This window comes from Festucalex cinctus, chromosome 15 (assembly GCF_051991245.1).
Source record: "Festucalex cinctus isolate MCC-2025b chromosome 15, RoL_Fcin_1.0, whole genome shotgun sequence".
Classification (NCBI taxonomy): Eukaryota; Metazoa; Chordata; class Actinopteri; order Syngnathiformes; family Syngnathidae; genus Festucalex; species Festucalex cinctus.
In genome coordinates, this window is record NC_135425.1 from 17,728,476 (window position 1) to 17,739,052 (window position 10,577).

Consider the following 10,577-nt stretch of genomic DNA (forward strand, 5'->3'; position numbering starts at 1 on the left):
CACAGCACATTTCAATAGATAAATATGCTAATGTTTTATTCTGTTGTTCATATAAACACAATGTCCTACTGTATCAAATCACATTCAACAAGATGGAAGCTCAGAGTTTTTGTGGAATATTCACAACTGTTGCACATTCAGCAAGACAGATGAACAACACATATGTTTAAGGAAGACACCCACACTTGTGTTAAATAAAAGGAAGAAGAAGTAAAAAAGTTGTCGTGTTTAGATTTGATAGATAGATTGAAAGACTTCATCATGTAAGGGAAACTGGACTGGCAATTTATTAACACGTACAACAAAATTGATGGATACATTTTGGTGAACTATTTTTCCGATTTAATTTGATTTATTTCTAATCATTTAAGGTGATTTTCAACAAAAAAATATTTGCGATATCGCATTGTTACTAAGAAAGAAGACAATTTGCAATTGATGTATTTACATATAGGTCGCTTGCACATCGTAATGCATCATGGGAGTTTTTCCTTCGGGCGCCATATTGGGTGTCCGCCGGTTCACAAGGTACACTCGCGAGTTACACGGTAGAGCTTATCAACCTGATGTAATTTTCGCAGTATTTTCACGATTTACCGGAAGATCAAAAACAACGATACAGGCAGAAGGTGTCTCTGTGTGGCGGGATTGATCCTAATTACGTCCTGACCAAGGGTGATTTTTTTTTGACGGAGAAAGCTTGCTGGCCAAATGTGACATCTCTGGACATTTTTCACTACCTCGTGTTGACAACATGCTCCATAACACGCCAACAAATCCCTGGAGGCTTACAATTATTTTGTAAGCGGGTGGATACAGAGTGTAAACTTTAACATCGCATCAGAAGAAACGGTTGCTGTTGCACGTAAGTAAACCACATGGTGTTGGTAATTCTGCACACAAAAATGTTGATTTGTTCTCAGGCTTCCTGTTATCATTGTGTTTACATGCACAGCTAGGTTTACCTGATGTGGTTTTTCTAACAATTTTATAACAGGCAAATATGGCAGAGCGTATAAGAATAAAAAGTAACTGCACAGCCTCCCCGTGGCTTAATTAAATTTAATGCTACCCTTTCACTAGTTACATGTTACTTAATCAACTTATTCTAAATGGTTAAGGTTAACCACTCTCAGAGGACGTATTTTTAGTTTCAGTTTCCAGTACAATAAAACGTGTTCATGGTAACTACTGAGCATACTGACAGCTTTTCTTATGATCTCACGGTTAAGGAGGCTGTCACAACACCCAATTTCTGTCTGGTGCCAGATGGCAACAATTCCCATCACTTGTCACGACAACACCAATATTATTACCAGGTATGTATGGCTTTACTTTTTGTAGTTTCTTATTTAATTCTATGTTTCATATTTTCATTACAATGTTTGTAATATTTTCAGATTCAGGCACAGATGAGTTTAACTGGACGGACTTCTGCGACTTTGTGGTGTGGACAAAGTGTGATTGAGCGAGTCCACCCAGATCGCTCGTTTTGGCCAGTTGGAAAAGCCAGAGTTTTTTTTTCCCAAAATCCCCTCCTTACCTGAACTGCTCGGGAGAGCATTTACTAGATCAGCAGTGGACTTCCAGTGTTCCCGCTCAGCCGCTGTCACCTACCACTTGCTCATGTACTTCAAAGATGCGGAATAAAGTAGTTTTTTGTGCTGCAGCAGATTGTAAAATCAAATGATATCACTTGAAGTGTGCCAATCTAGACTGCCAAAAGGACAGTGGTTTTGTGACAAGTGTGAAACAAGGATTATTGGGAAAACTGAAACACAGTACTGGTACTTGTCTTACATTAAACAAATTTAAAAGAGAGCAACTTTTTCCTCTGTACATAGTATAATGAAAGTCATTGCGTACCCCATCAACATTACATCATACCGTCATCTCAGGATGGTAGGCACCTGTGCTAAAATAAACTACATTAATTAACAGTTCAATTTTTAACCCTGAAATTACTACATCTAATCATTATTCACTTCATTTTTTGTGCTTTTAGAAATAATAGAGATTTATGCCATTACTTTAAGAGGGACCATATTGCACATTGAGTCAAATCCTGTCATTTGTATTATGTATAGCTTTGTAAACAAACCCAACAATAGAATTTGTATAAACGCTGCCTTTATTAGCGCCAAACAAACAGTCGCATGTTGTCCTCCTCCAATGCTTTGATGCTCGCCTTCGTTTCCATCATGTCATTGGCAATCAAGTCGGTGTGGCATGAGATCCCTAAAGAAAAAAATCACAAAAAAATACGGTACCAGTAATAGGTTTAATATAGTAAAGTAGTATAGTTTTTTTGTCAGTGTAAAAGAAATGTACACATTTTGTTGCATTTTTTAATGTATGAACATTGCTACAGGCAAATACTTATTTCTATAAACACTTCCAAATGTCTCTAAAATATAAGGTGCGTGTACACACACAAACAAACACATACATTCACTCATGCATACAATATAGCATGTAATGAATTCTGAGTGGCATACCAGAGTCAATGATGTCAGCAGTACTTGAGGGTACAGGTTACTGGAGCCATCTGGCTGCATAACTGCAACAATCTCTGCCACTTCGAGTCGTCTTTTCTTTGCTTGTCTCTCCTGTGCACGTTCATATCTTGGCACCGACTGGGCTGAGACATAGATGTTGTCACTTGGGACCCAACTTTAATGTTGGAGCCCAGTCGGGATGATTGGACAGAAAAACGGGCGCAGGGCGACCTGTTAAAATAAACAAATATATAAACAAATAAAATATGGAAAGACTGGTTATTTTACCGCAGTAGGGTGGCCGTGAATAAGTTCTTTAGCATGATGTGTAGGCTACCGGGGGTCTGTTTTCTTGCATCAGCCCCTTCTGTCTCTTTTTTTTCCAAGTTTACATTTTGCCACCAAAAAACATGTTATCGGCATTAAAAGCCCAAGACTAATCAATCCAATTTCAGCAGTAAACACTTTGCACTGGCACTACTTGGGTGAAAATGTTCGATGTTAGCTTTCGGCTAACGTCCGCTAGCCAGCTTGTACTACCGAACTTGCTTGCTCATGAATCCAAAACATAAGCAACTTGCCCATATATGGGCGGTCGAAACGTTATGAATCCTCATGCATTAAATAAAGGTAAACAAGCTTACCGCTCACAAAGTGATGGCTGCACACACGAGCCCAAAGTCACGACTTCCCTCCGGAGTCCGCACTCCTCTGTCTCCAGGCCCTGGTTCCTAATTATTTTCGGAATTCGGAAAAAAGACCGACCATTTTCCCCCTTGGCTTTGTTCGAACAGCCAACGATGCAGCAACAATGTACCATTTTAAACGCAGAAAACAAACGTGATAGATACGTGTTTAGACCGAATCGCTACGTAAATGGAGGCCACCCAGCATGGCGACGACGAGAAATCCGAGGCGGAAGTGACGACATGTGCAAGCGACCTATTAACACTAGGGATGTTCGATACCACTTTTTTTCACACCGATACCGATACTCAGACCCTCAGTACTCACCGATACCGATACCAACTGCCGACACCAGTAGTACATTTTGACAAATAAAAAAAAAAAAAATCACTAAAAGATATTTTTAAACAAATAGATTTCCTTTAATTTTGACAAAAAAAACAGCACAGTCACTCTTCAATAGTCTTAACGCTCAAAATAAAACACAAAAATGCTCTTTTAATTTAACAATTAACAACAATTTTGAGGTATTTCCAAACCGGTGAAGTTTTGGCGCCAGTTACAGGCAAGGAGGACTCACTTAACGTCTTCCCCCTCTGCCATCGGTCGCTTGTACTCGTCTGCGTCATGAGTACTTGAGTACTTGAAAAAAGGCTGGTATCGGCCCGATACCGATACCTGGTATCGGTACTCGCCCATCCCTAATTAACACATAATTTGATTTGATGGCCCACATAATTTGCCCCCCAGGCACCTGTGGTGTAAGGGAACTGAACTCATGCTGCCTAGTTGGAAGTATCTCCAATCTTTTGAATTATAATTATACTGCAACGTTTATGATGTTGTACAGGTCATGGGGTCATTGCGTTAAGAATTTATTCTGTATGCAGTTACTATGTCCTTTATGATTTCAACATTAGATCATAATTTGTTAGCTCTCATAATTTATCTAGTCTTATCCAAATGTCCCTGATGTTGAGATACATTCAGCCCACAGACTCAAGGTTCTTTTTCAAGGTTTCTCTGTCGTGTTTTCAATATCAAGTTCAAGTGTTGTGAAGTTCATGATTCTTTCATGCCATATGAATCCAGGCCTGCTGGCTGTTGTTACTTTGTTTGTGTATACGGTGTGAAGAATCTGTTTTCCAACATCCGTGGGTCAAAATTCTGCTCTGACAATAACCTGATCAAAATGTCATTATTTTGAGATCTCAACTAACACACAAAACTTAAACGCCATAAGATAAGAAGTGTAGCCTGCAGTATATTTTGCATCGACCAGCGCCTCGGTTCCTTAAATGTGTATGCAAAGCGGCTTCACACATAAAGCAAAACCTGGGCATCCAATAAGACCTAATCTCAGAGTCTAAAAGTAGGGTTAAGAGGCTGCAGAGCCAATCCATGTTGTGGGGATCACAACTTTGCAAGTCACCCATTAATACGCATTAATGAGATTCTGACCAGCTTAAGGCTGAAGCTGAGCTCTTCCAGTTAGCGTTGCTTACTCATTTCATCCAGCTGGGCTGACTAATGTGTTGATGATGAAGCAAGAATACCGCCAAGGCAGTTCATCAGAAGCTCAGTTTGCATTTAAATATCTTATTAGGTGGTAGAAATGCACCCATTTTTTTCTACTTTTTTTTTTTCAAACCCAGGATGCTTTGTCCTACTATGGGATCTTGCAGGATACATTCTACACCTGGGTTCTTAAAGCAGGAAAAATACACCTGCTGTCCTATATTTCCATGTATGCCATCTTAAAAAGCTCGTCGTTAATTTTCATTAAGTGCTGTCAGTAAGGACCATTAACCAGGCTAGAGAATAATCACCTCCCCTGAGTGGTGACCCGTTTATGGCGCAGGGAAGGGTTAAAGGAAACAGCCCACCTTCGATGTAACAGCACAACGCCGTGACACTCGCGGCAACAGCCCTTCGGTAATTGAACCATTTTGAGTTGATCGATCTATCAAACCCAAAGTGGCGACATATACGATGGATGTTGATGGACATCTGTTGCTGGAGATAACCACCACCCAACTTCAAATAACTTTAAAATGGCATGATTACTGTGGGAAATTAACAAAAAAGAAGGTGCTATGGACGAGGCACGGATGTCGTAAAGTCGAAACAATGTACCGTATTTTCCGCACTATAAGGCACACCTCATTATAAGGTGCACCTTCAATGTATGACATATTTTCAAACTTTTTCCATATATAAGGTGCACCGCATTATAAGGCGCATCTTCAATGAATGACATATTTTACAAATTTTTCCATATATAAGGCGCTACAGTAGAGGCTTGGGTTACGTTATGCATCCATTAGATGGTGCTGCGCTAAAGGGAACGTCAACAAAACAGTCAGATAGGTCAGTCAAACTTTATGAATAGATTATAAACCAGCTTTCTGACAACTCCATTCACTCCCAAAATGAATAAACAGATGTTTTATTATTTTCTCTGAGGTAAAGTATTAGTATTAGCTAGCGATCCAAGATGGCGGGATCTTCTGCGCATGCGCATCACCGATCGTGCAGGGTCACCGATAGCGTCTTGACAGCGAGACCTGTTGCGGCTCAATATTGATCCATATATAAGGCGCACTGGATTATAAGGCGCATGGTCAGCTTTTGAAAAAATTGAAGGCTTTTAGGTGCGCCTTATAGTGCGGAAAATACGGTAGGACGTAACTCGAAGACTAATTTTACCAATATAAATATTTTTGTAGTACTTGTTAGGGTTGTCAAAAGTATTGATACTTGTGAAAAGTAGAAAGTAATACTATAGAAAATGGTTTGATGAAATCTCTTTAACGGCAGACCACAAATAATTCAACCTTCTGCTTATTCCAACTGCTCGTGTATTAATTACTTATCATGAAGAAAGGAATGTACAGTATCTGCCGCTATTTGTTTGGCCTTGGGCAGAGCTCTGCATTCGGCTGAGTGGTGTTCTTTTGTTTACTTCATATTAATTATTGAAAACTATGAACATACAGTCATAATTTAATTCGAATGCATTCTGATCGACAGCATGCCATCATTCAAAATGAAACCGCTTTGACACGATCGTGCACGTTTATTTCACAGGGAGACGACCGACATTAAAAGCATACTTGATAGAAAATATAATATACTGCCTTGAGAATAAACTATAGTCAGCGTGTTTGCTTTTCATCTGGATGTGTGGTATTACATTAAAACAATGGAGCGTATCAGCTATTATGGACTGTTTGAAATCACTGCAAATCCGACAGGGCCAAGATCAGAATATTTATGCAGAGAGAAAAGAGAGTCTTGTCAAAGCCATTCTAGCAATAATAATTGAAGGTTCATACAGTATTTTAACATGATGAATTTTAAACTTGTCTAGCTCAATATTTTTCTTAGTGATGAACATTTTAGCGAGTCTAAAGTGTCTTTGAAAGTTATGGTCGTGAATAAAAACAGGAACCTAATATACCTATACATTATGCGCAATCCTGCATTTCAGGCACTGAAGTAAAATAGTCTCTTTATAATGTGTTTTTAAAATGAAAAAATATGCCACAGAGAATGGGGTGGGTTGGTGAGTGAGGGAAAGAGAAAGCAAGGAACGTTCAAGAAGCCAGTCAGGAGCAAGCAGCAGCTGTTTCACACCCAAGAGGGTAAACAGCATTTGTAGGGCATGAAATTGATTCAAAGTTTTTGATGGGGAAAAGGAGGAAAGGAAGAGGTAAGAATAATACTTATCCAAAGCCATATGAACTGTAAGTTCATTCCAAGCTAATTGAAAAAAAAAATAAAAAATAGGAGAAGCCATAGAAGACATCTATGTCACTCAGATTATTTAATGGTGAAATGAGGTGAAGCAAGCAGACATCACACATTTAACAGGCAAGTTGTGAAATGTGAAATTTCATCTGTACTATTTCATCATAACCAATCACAATTGTTATCAAAATGTTCACCCAAAATGCTCCAGAAGCACTGCAACAATTAAACACATTTTTAAAAACACGCCAACCAATATAAATAGAGGTAGTTGTACTCGAGATGATAAGGTTGAAAATAAAAAAGTACTGGAACCCATTCAACTCCGGCTGAACATTCAAAATTATATGTGATATGACAAGTATGTAAAAATACTTCCTTGAGATTGATGTGTACCTAATTCCATTTATCCAAGTCTTTGTCACTGTATTGTGGCACTGTAGGTCATTTCAGAAAGAGCACAAAATTGAATAAACAAATAGCTGATGGCAGGTTCAACAACAACAACAAAACTACGACTAGGCGGGTTAGTGAGTTTAGTTTTAAATCGAGACTATTTTTTTTCATTCATTTTAAAAGCTATTTTTCTATTCCATCTTTTCTACAAGAATAGAGCACAAGAATAGTGTCTATGAAACACACTGAACCAAAAAAAAACGTATTCATCATTATGTAATTACTATTACTATATTATTACTGTGTTATTAATATTACCGTTATTATATTCTTCATTTTTTTCCCCCCTCTTGAATTTTCACTTCCTATCACTAAGCTGCACCACAAGCCTTTAAAGTGTATTTAATTCCAGATCAAAGGTCTCAGAAATAAAGTCAGGGTGCGTCTCCGGGGTAACAGCCACATGAGTTATGTGAAGTTTCACATTTTTATGTCTCCTGCAGATAAGCTTGTGGTAGCTTCTTGGTTGGTTTTAAAATCTGAAGACTTTTAGAAGGTTTTATAATAATAATAATAATAATAATAATAATAATAATAATTACCATCCATCCATTGTCTGAGCTGCTTATCCTCTGAACAGTGTGCCATTATTATTATTATTATTATTATTATTATTATTATTATTATTATTAGTGCTGTTCCGATACTGTTTTTTTGGCTACCGTTACCGATACCCAGCTTTGCAGTATCGGCCGATACCGATACCATACCGATACTTAAGTTTTTTTTTCCTCAGTATGAAAAAGCTGTCCTGCCATTGGTTCAGAACATTCAAGGGCCAATAGGATATCTTAGATCGGCATGCAGTGAACAAGTCACATATCAGTGAATTTTGTGCACGAGCAAGACACAAGATGCTGCATCCAAAATCCTATATTAGCGTTGGAATTAATTGTATCGGCATGTTATTTGTGTGTAGTCACCGATACGATACCACTGTTTTTATGCAGTATCGGCACCTCTGCCGATACCAGTATCGGTATCGGAACAACACTAATTACTATTATTATTATTATTATTATTATTATTATTATTAATTAGTTTATTTATTTATGGATTTATTTATTTACTTATTTGAAGCATTCATTCCAAGGTGAAATAAATATACAAGACAAAATTTGCTACCAGTGGTACTGGAGCATTTCACAAAATGGTTGGAATAATGAGGAATTCCAATTCACCTTAGTTTAACAGCTCTGTGATTTAACATCTGACACAAATGTGCGTTCCACCAGGGCAGTGCTCCCCAAAAAACATCAAACCTTGTATATATCAAAAATTGTAATTTTCCAGAGTCAGGCTACTGTCTATCAACATAGTCATCTTTCAACTTTTTTTTACGGTCTGGTCTTAAAAAAGCAAACATAATTAAGATTGTAGAATTAAAATTTAATTTAAATTGTCCCATGGAAAATTGTGAATGAATCTAATCAGAAGAAAAGCACATATCGCCCCAGCCCAATTCAAGATGTCCCAACATTTATGGAAGATGCATTCCGTGCCAAAAGTAGTTTAAAAAATATTACTTTGGAATGTTCGACGAAGCAAGTCATGAAAATGTACAGTAAGTTCTTTTGGCCTCTCACCTTCTGTGGTTTCTAAGAAGTGCTGCGCAAAAGCAGTTTCCTTATTCAGGACAAGTAAAATGATGTCCTGTGCAGGAAAATTCTGAGCATGCCAAACATACGTTCTCACACATACACATACACACACAGATGGTTGTGTTGTAAATCATTGCCCTCTCCCTGGACTATTAAGATATGGAAAACTCCACATGGGATTTATACAGTCAATCTATTTTACTGGTCTTTGGTCTCAGTGCTGCCATCAGGTTTGTTCTTTAAGTGCCTTATCTGTTAAATGCAGCTGCAACCGACCATGTATTCAGCTTCTAATATGAATACCACTGTAGTGTGACTATAAGTCAACATTGTGTTTACTGCATATGAATTATAAGGACATGCTTAATGTCACCATTTTTCAATTAATGCTTTAACACCTAACATCCTTTACTTTTATTGTAGTTGATAATAGTAGCATTAAGATCATTTTTCCCCATTATAAATAACCCTGCAAGTACACATAAAAACGGTCCTGAAATGAAATGTTAAGTATATATATAACATTTAAATACGGTGGAAGAAGTTACCAAAACGTTAATAAAATAGATATTTGAATAGAATGAAAATATACAACGGGTAAAGCAAATTCATTTGTGCTTCTCCACACTGCAACAGGTTTCAGCTGCAGTAATAAAGAATATGCTGCCTAGGTGGGAAAAAAAACAAAAACTATTACACTGCTGTGAATTTCTGAATTATACAATAAAACTGAAGGGAAAAAATAAAGAAAAAAAAGCACCAAAGCCTTATTTCTTCAATGGAGGAAGCATCATTGGGCTATAAATTTCCTGTTCCCAGATCTTCTCAAATTAACCGAATAAATATAATAGAACAAAAACGAGAGTGGCATGTCATTGGGTGACTACACTGTGCAAAAAAATACTTTTTATGAGTCTTAATGTATTGCTTTTCTTTTCTTTTTTTAACTTGCAATGGAAAAACACAATTTTGGATTTGTTTGGTACAATGACTAAAAGGTGTTGGAGGTAAATCAAAGTGGATTTTGCTAATATGAAACATTCTCCGTTAAAAGCATGTTGTTTGTACAGCTGCTCTTAGCCACTTTTGATCTTGAGAGTGAAAATCTCAAAACATATTTCAAACAACAGTGATGCAGCAAATAGCGAGTGCGGCTCTGTGTTAATTAGATTGTGTGGATGTAAAGGCTCACCACACAGGGCATGATGATCACGGCTCAGTTTACTGACCAACCCCAGAAAACAGGTGAGCCACGATTTGTCGTTACCTACTTCCTCAGCACAGGTGATGTCCTCTTCAGTCGACAAAAAGTGGAAACATTCGTTTATATTGGTATTAATTGTACATGAAAAATAATGAAGCGATTGTGGACAAAATATTAACTGTGTACTGCTGAAAAGGCTCAATGAGTCAAACACAGCTATTAAAAGGTGAGGTTGTATTCCATTTGTGCAGTACCACTTCCATGTGGTGATTAGTTTATTAGTGCAGTTTAATTTTAGTTAGGCATGTTTTGGCCCCCTGTGTTTAAGACCCACGCTAATGGGCAGATGAACTCTGGGTAACAGAGCATATTCTCCTC

The 10,577-nt window shown here is 37.6% G+C and overlaps 1 long non-coding RNA gene across 2 annotated transcripts; it reads right to left on the reverse strand.

Annotated features, from left to right (window-relative positions):
• Positions 1-2,113: 2,113 nt before the first annotated feature.
• LOC144002375 (uncharacterized) lies at positions 2,114-3,157 on the reverse strand. 2 transcript variants are annotated; one of them, XR_013278717.1, is made up of 3 exons: positions 3,143-3,157; positions 2,499-2,729; positions 2,114-2,238 (listed from the first exon to the last, which is right to left on the reverse strand). It is a non-coding gene; the product is annotated as an uncharacterized LOC144002375 (long non-coding RNA). The 2 variants fall into 2 exon arrangements; XR_013278716.1 differs by lacking the exon at positions 3,143-3,157 and having other exon boundaries at positions 2,499-3,095.
• Between the last annotated feature and the right edge of the window lie 7,420 nt (positions 3,158-10,577).